Below are 8,856 nucleotides of genomic sequence, written 5' to 3'. Positions count from 1 at the left end.
TTTATGAGTCAGTATGTGAACTCTTTGGTTGTTTTTATGGTTTTTGTTAATTACTCGGAATGTTTAACTAGGTACAACTCTCTTTTTTTAAGTACAATTCTCTTTTTTAAGTACAACTCTAAGTTTTTAGGTACAACTTGGTTGGAATGTTAAAGTAAGTACAACTATGTTTTTAAGTACAACACTCAGTTTGCATCAAAATTTATGTTGTGTGTTTAAGCAGACAAAATAACACACAAGAACAAGACAAATTACCGGCAATCGGCAAATGGAACCACACAAACGATCCTTAGTTGTACCATTACAAAGAACAAGTTTTACTTAGTTGTACTATTACAAAGTACTACGTAGTTGTACCATCTTCCAAGAATAAGTTCTACTTAGTCGTACCATCTTCTGAGACATACCACAAGAAAACATCCAAAAAAAACGAGAAAACATATTTTCTTAATTTTCTTCATATCTCTGCTCCTATCCATCTTCAGCTGTCTATATTAGATTTCAAGATTTGAGATGACCCAGAAATCGCAAAAACCCAGAAATCGAAAACCCAGAGAGAGGAATCGAAAACCCAGAAATCGAAAACCCAAAAAACCCAGAGAGAGGAAATTTTGTTTTTGTTTTTGGACCCAGAAATCGCAAGAGAGAGGGAGAGGGGAGAGGAATGAATTTTTTTTGGACCCCCCAAAATCGCAAATCGATTGGAAGCCCTAGATAATTCGCTCCAATTTAATTTTTCAAAAATTAAAATTTTGTTTGACACATAAAAAACACGTGTAGTCGCCAATTTAAACACGTGTAGCCGCCAATTTACACATGTGTAGCCGCCAAAATGCACTAGTTGTTCCAAGTTTTCAGATTGTACCGATCTTGACAAGTTGTACAATTCCGAATTTTTTATTGTAATTAGTTATACCATGTCAAAACCCAATAATTTTAGTTGCACACATGGTTTATGGTTAATTGAGATACATTTACACATGTTCATGCGATCATATGTTTGAAAACATAATTTTCTAAACTTTTGTAATTATATGTGGTTTACAACGACAAAGTAACCCTTAAAGTATAAGGTGTTTCATGATAAACCTTGAATATGATGAAAATTGTTATGACAATTCTTTCTTTCAATTAGTTATGTATATTTAATATTTTTGTTGTTAATTATTTATACAATTGTCATATTTATTTTTATTTGAAAATTTATAAATAATAATATAGATATTTTGTTTTTTTTAATTATCAATTTTTAATTATAAAATTTTAATTACAATTTTTAATTATAAATAATAATATAATTATTTTTGGCAACTAACCTAAGGAAGATAATCACAATTTAACTGAAATAAGTTTTCCCTTAAAGATAAGCAAACATGTCTATCAAGATAATCCACAAAAAACAAACACACACAAATGACAATAGTTGTACCGAGGGAAAAATAAGTTTTACTAAGTTCTCCAAATAAGAAACTAAGTCCGAGAACCCTCACTATCAAACCAGCTCCTACTCGAATTTTTCTTCTTCTTCCTGCGTCCATGTTCTCCGGCTGATGGAATCCTTTTTGTTGGTTTTCTTCCTCTTTTTGTGACATAAAAATTAGGAAGAACAATCTTAGCACGTACATCGTCACGGACCATCCACATAGACATGATAGGAACTGGATATATCGTCCTCGAATACCCCAATGCCCACTGCTCCATCCAATGGTGTGCCTCTCCTTTTTCTCCTCATTGTACTTGTATCTGACCTCAAGCACGTATGCGTCTTGACATTAAGTGAACAACGTACAGTTCCTCGACTTTGCTCATCCCCCTGATTTATTTCAACATCATTCACGACTTCCACATGCAAAACTTGGAATTGATCTAGATTCATTTCCAAATAACACATCAGATCATCATCATCACGTATGTGTATCGGTCTCTTAGGATGCACTGATTCGGGAACGTAACTCAATTTTAGCTCAGTCATAGTTTCATCAACCTTTGCCTTTCTGCATATTTTCTGAACCAATGCAGAATAACTGACCTCTTCAATAGATGTCTCCATTCTAAGAGATTGATGAACTTTTTCTCTTGAAATCCATCTTAGTTCATTTTCCCTTGTTGCATAATATCCCCCGTAATCAAAAACGATGATTATCCGACGATTATTATTCATTGTGCCTGAAATAAAATAAAAAACTCACATTGGAACCTCTGTCGTGTAAATAGTATTACCAAGTTGTACCAAACTTGTGCTAGTTGTACCCGTCTAAGTTGTACCAAACTATTACCAGTTGTACCAAATACTAGCTAGCGATTGTACCCGTATCAGTTATACCTAGTCTACCAGTTGTACTACATCGACTCCACAAAATCACTATTTATTTCGGAATATTTTTACGATTCAGTTCGAATGAAGTGTTAGAATCCACTTAGTATGCGACCCATTTCGACACTAATACAAATGAGAATAAATTGAATGAGCATTCAAGGTATATACCCTAATTGCTTTAGGATGAACCTCAACAACACAAGAACCCTAATTGCATTGGTAAATAAATGTAAGAATATCACCTGAATCTTTTGCTTTGCTTTGTTGTTTGCTTCAATCCCAATCTTTTGCTTTCGTTTGGAATCAAATCGATTTCTATGGACTCGATTTGTATCGATTGGAAGGGGGAGAGGAGCAACAGTGAGGGGAGCGAGGACGAAATCGGGAGAGAGAGAGAAGAGAGAGGGGAGAGAGAAGGAACCCGATTGGTGGAGAAAAATTGATGGGATCCACATGTTTTTCTTTTTAAAATTTTTTGATTTATTAAATAAAAATGGGTTAGGATTAAGGGTAAAAATGAGATATGTTGGTCAACTTTTTGTCAAAGGGTATTTAGACCACAAAAGAGTATTGATGAATAAACTTTTGATTGCAAGGGTATTTTCAATAACTTTTTGTGATTTTTCCTGTTTAAAACATGACGAATAATCTTAGCCAAAGCTAGAAGTTCTTGGTAATTTCTCAAAATGGAAAGACATCCGTTAGCGAGATTCTTAGCATTAGCTAGAAGGTCTTTAGATCTCTCCTGGTGAGAGCGGAGATAAAGACAAGCCGTTTGGTCTCTCCACTTGCCATCACGATACAGCCTTTTGATGGAGGAAATCATCCATAAAAGACGTAAGGAAGTATCTTTGGAAAGACGGCGGCGAGAGCAGTTTCATGCGGTGAAAGGAGGTTGAGATCGGTCAAGGAAAGCAAACCAGGAAGAAGGTGAGCTTTTCTCGAGATCTACGCCAGAGAGCATTTGTCTTTACACGTTCCTCTAATCCTTGACTCTCTCCACTAGCTAGTCTGTTTGTGTCGATTTTGTTTTGGAGGGAGAATAGTGGAAAGGAGAGAAACAAGAGATCCCTGCCATTTTTTTTGGCCGTCGTTTTTATTTCGGGATAATGTTAACAAAAACCTCGTCCTCGTAAAAATATGGTCTAAGGTTTTGTTTAATCATCTAGTCATATTTTGTTAAACCGATTTTATTAGATAAATAAACAAAACACATTTCTGTACCTAAGTTTAAAAATTGAAAACATGTCAATCTTTCATAATTTTATTGAGTTGATTGTATCTCTCAACATTTGGCATCATAGTTACCATCGTGCTACTCATCATGTTAATTATTAGATTATAACATATACTTTTTATAAGCAAACTTTGTACACACTGAATAATTAATGAGGATAACAAACTTTTCATCACTCTTACCTCTTTAGCACTGCTCTCTATCTCTTGCTCTAGCTCATCTTCGTCTTCTTCCTTGATTAATTTAATCCTGATATGGTATTAGAGAAATCACGTTCATGAACGTTTCATCGATTGAGCTTATTCTCATTCATATTCTTTCTTTTGTTTTAAATTTCTAATATGGAATAATAATTTTAGTTATTTGATATATATTTAGTAAACGAAGTTTAGCAAGTGTTCCCATCTCTGTTGAAATCTATGGTGAATTGGTAACAAGAGAATTCCTATGAATTCGAGGGTAGAGTTGGTCTTCCAACATGAATTTTCTTCATTTGGTTTATCTGAAATGAGTAGTGACGACTGTAATGAATGAATTTGATGATATGTAAAATATGATATTGAGAGATTTTATTTCAGTTGATCCTTGTAGTTGGAGAATGGTCATCTAACATCCACAAACCAAATAATGGAATTTGGTGATGGGTGTCGATCGGCACCAACTTTTTTCTGGTTCGACTAGATTGTTTTAATTTGCGATTTTGGGTTGGTTTGGTTTATTTGCGTTATCTAACCGAATATTTAAGTGGAGAAGCGACCCAAGTCGAGGGTTTTAGTTTTTTTTTTTGTTGTTGCTTAGTGAGAAAAGAGAGAAAGCGTTGGAGAGTGGTTTTGTGAGATTTTGGGATTGTTCTTTGTGTTTTGGTGAGATCTTTGGCTGTGGAAGGGACAATTGTTGTTGGGAACGAAGGAGAAGCTTGTTAAGGTGTTGCTTCCACCGTTCTCAATCAAATCTTCCTGCAAAAGAAGTGAGTGCTTGACCATGGTTGATCTAAGCCTGAGATCTCTTTTGTTATGGTTGTTCTTTGTTGTTTGTGGTGTTTTGCTTGTGTGGTTTGGTTGGTTTCATGTTTCCTAAGGTCCCTGAAGCGTTTGGGAGAGTTTGGGATGGATTGGAGGCGATTTGGAACGGAGGCGATTTGGAACGGAGGCGATTTGGAACGGAGGCGATTTGGAACGGAGGTTCGACTTTCGGTTTCGTGCCGATCGTATCTGCGAAGGCGGTGTCGATTGACACCATTTAGGTGTCGGTCGACTCCAGACGTGTCCGAGACTTGTTTTTCCTGGTTTGATGTGTTGTTTGTGTTTGTTTGTTTGCTTTAACAAGGGAATCTCAGTTGCTTGTGTGTATAGCCCAGTAGATGGGAGGATTGCCTTACTTAGTGTTTATGACAATACTCATGCATTTCAATTTGTGTTTGTGGTGCAGGTAAAGGCAAATTTTGTTCGTGGAATCAAGGCGATGAAGAGGAGGATGATCTAGGGTCTCGGTTATGTGTTGTTGGTCTTGGTTATGTTAATTAATGTTGGAACCTGGTTAGTAGCATGCTAGGTTGTTGGTTAGAATGGTTAGGAATGTTCATGTTGTTGGTATGTTTCCGCTGTACATAATGATGGTTGTTGGTTTAATGATTGTTTGTGGTTTGATGTTTAATTAAGTATTATAGGATGCTTGATTATGATATTAAAAAAAAAGTGATGTCTATGTCTCTCTACTGTGAGTTCTGAGACTGTCTTGTTTTCTTAATCAAAAAGAGGACCTCCTAGCCAATGCTTGTCTCACACATTGTCCCATACAATCAGAAACATCACCTATCTATAATTTGTGTAAGTTATCATAGCCTTTGCTATGCTTGATTCTTGTTTAGCAATTTTTCTTCTTGCTAAGCTTAAGAGTTTCACACTGATTTTTTTGTTGCAGTTTAAAAAAAAAATTCCAATTCAATTCACAGTCTTGTTTCATTCTTGTTCAGTTGAGGTTTCATGTAGTTAAAAAATGTCTGCCAAAAATTTTCAAGCAAGCTTTACTAAACCTATGCAAGAACTTATCTTTTCAAGGATAATAGTTTTGGATATTGCTTGTGTGTGTTTTGGATATTGCTTGTGTGTGTTTTGGATAATAGTTTCACTATTGCTTGGGTGTGTTTTGGAATATTAGGATTGGTCACAGTGTTATATTGGGAATAAGTTAAAGCATGTGCTTGTGAATCTATAGTCATTCTCTGTTCTTTTTGCATCTTCTAGACATGGTCAATTTATTGTCATGCTCTGTTCTTGTTGTGATGTCATTTGAAACTGAATGTTCTCATCTCTGTTCTCCAATATGTGTTTGTAAATCTATACTCATCTTCAGTTCTTTCGCTCTCTTTTATACTCATCAGTAGCCCGTAGTTGTGATTTCACTTGAAAATAGTACACTTTCATGGTAGATATAATAACTTTATTAAAGTATTTTTGTTTTTGGAAATTTTCAAAAATACTCATTTTTCTATATTATTTTTTAAAAATATCCTTTTATAGTGTTTATTTTCAAAAATACTCATTTTAAATATATAAAATAACTAAATTCTAAATCCTAGTAAATTATAATTTTAAATAAATTCAATAAAACAATTATAGATTTGTATATTTTAAGGTTGGTTGTATGAGTCAAAATAAGAGTTTTGGCGTCGATTGAAACCAACAATAAGTTTTTTAAAAATGCGTTATTCCAGTTATCTAGTCACTAAGTGAAGCGAGATATTTTAGCGTCGGACATTATTACCTCGCTTTTAAAACTGATCTTATTATATTAGCTTCAGTTTTATACCGACGTAAAGACCTGAATAAACCGACGTGACAAGCTTTGTTTTTTGTAGTTGGTATGATTTCAAGGTTAAAAGGTTTATTATCAAGCATTTTTACATGTTGCTTTTTTTAGAGATTTTCGTCTATCTGATATAGATGTTTTCTAATCTTTTATATAAGTAAAATATAACTTTTTTTTTTTTTTGAACAAACATATAAGTAAAATATAACCTAAAAGCTAAAAAAAACTCTAGACATCATTGACTTTTCTATTGTGTTACAAGGAAAACGAAGAGACACACAACTCAAACACTTTAGAAGATCAGAGACTCCGAGTATTGCTAGTTTCACAACTTAGAAACTCTCATTCATGATCCATCACATCTTCACTAGTTAGAGAGCCACATTCCACCAAAACCAGAAACTTGTAATGGTAAGTTACTAAGTTAGTGTCTAGATGATTTAATTTTTAGTCATGTTACTTCAAAATAATAATTTGTGTTTCATTTTAGGATACACATGATTTCTGGAGATTTTAGATCGATAGATAATGAATCTCAGAGAATCGTTGATTATGCAAATTCTGAAAATGAGTAAAGAACGTTTAATGGAACTCAAGCATCTAAACGTCGTAAAAGGCTATCCATTGAAATTGACGACGCTGATGATGTTAACAAAGAAAAGTCACCACCGCAAAGGAAGAGAAGACAGTCTAATGGAGTTGAAGCATCTAAGCCTCATAAAACGTCATCTAGTGAGATTGACGATGATGATGGCAAAGAGGAGTCAACACCACAGAGGAAGACAAAATAGTCTGATGGAACTGAAGCATCTGAACCTCGTAAAAAGTCATCCATTGAGATCGATGATGATGGTGACAAAGGACAGTCATCACCAGAGAAAAAGAAAATGTAATATTCAAATGTGTGGGCAGATTTTACAGTGATTATTAAAAAAGATGGCAAGAGTAAAAAGTGAAGAAAGTGCAATGTGCAAACATTGTAAGTCGGATTTAGCATATAATCCACCAAAAAACGATACAAATACACATAGAAGTCATTTGAGAAGGTGTAACCTTAAGCCTAGATATGGTGATATTGGTAATTTAAAGATTTTTGCAACTTATAACCATCGTATTTTGAATCATCATGATATATGTTGCAAAAAATCTTTAAATTATGACGAATATATAAACTTTAAACCAACCAACTATATATAATTCCCACTCACACCAATCGTTTAGTTATATTATGGCTATTCATTTACAAAAGGAAAATATCATACAGTCGAAGAATTCTACCAAATATCTCTTTGGATTTTGTAAATAATGATTAGGTTTATGAAAAAATTATACAACACGTGTTGGAATCATGAAGGATCAACATACTTGGTAGCAACGACATTACGCATTATCAATAGTTCCCACTGTCGTTGCTTCATTTGATATCAACACAATGTGTTGAAGTTCTGATTTGTCGCCACAGTTTTATAAAACAGTGCTTGATTGTTTTGTCTCCTTTCGATTAGGCACCTACTTGAAGATGAAACGACCGTTGCATTAGAACCATTACATTCTTTCTGTCACATGTGTCTTTTACATGTTGAAAAGCGTAAATAGTATAACATGTGTCGAAAGATATTGATCCGAGTGGTGATACTATTTACGGATCAATATCTTTCGATACATGTTAACAGTACATACGTAGTTACCAGTACGTACGTAGATAGTTAAAAGCAAAACCGTATAAACTAACGGGTAAATTGAGCGGTACAAAAACTCCATTTTTTTGTATTACTTTTGATTTTGTTTGTGTGAGATTACAACGAAAACGGTATAAAAGTAAAACTAACCAATATAACAGTGAAACAGATTTTACCCTATCAAAAAAACAGTGAAACAGATTTTATCATTAATTGATGGAAAAATATGCTGACGCACCACGAATACATCACTATTAAATACGTTAAATCAGAGAAGTGTTCTTTTTAGATGGCTTGATAGAGCCTATATAACTGACGAACAAGAGTAATGACTCTAAAACAAACATTAAACCTTTCACCCAATGGTTTATGGACTTCCATAATCAGGATTCTGAGAAATGCCACATAATGGATGATATGTACAAAAAAAAAAAAATCTTTATCGTATAATTTATATATGTATCTTATAACGGAACTGCCTATCATATAATTCATTTTATTATAAGACTTGCGAGCTCTTATAATTTATTTTATTCTTTAATGAAATTAAAATATTACCAAAGTTATAATTTTTAATCAAGTAAAAATACTTTACATGTATTTTTTAAAAAAAAAGTCAAATTAGAGTACTTATATATATTGTAAATTAATTCACATTTATTATATTCTTTAGAGATCAAATTAAATTATTTTAAAGAATATTTTACTTTATCTAGTTAGGTATTTTAATTAAAGGAATATATGAAGCTGAATATAAATGATTTTCAAAAATACATTTTTTCTATGAAACTATTAAAAATACCCATTTATGGTTT

Source organism: Camelina sativa, chromosome 3 (assembly GCF_000633955.1).
Source record: "Camelina sativa cultivar DH55 chromosome 3, Cs, whole genome shotgun sequence".
Classification (NCBI taxonomy): Eukaryota; Viridiplantae; Streptophyta; class Magnoliopsida; order Brassicales; family Brassicaceae; genus Camelina; species Camelina sativa.
Note: the sequence above shows the minus strand (reverse complement) of the source record.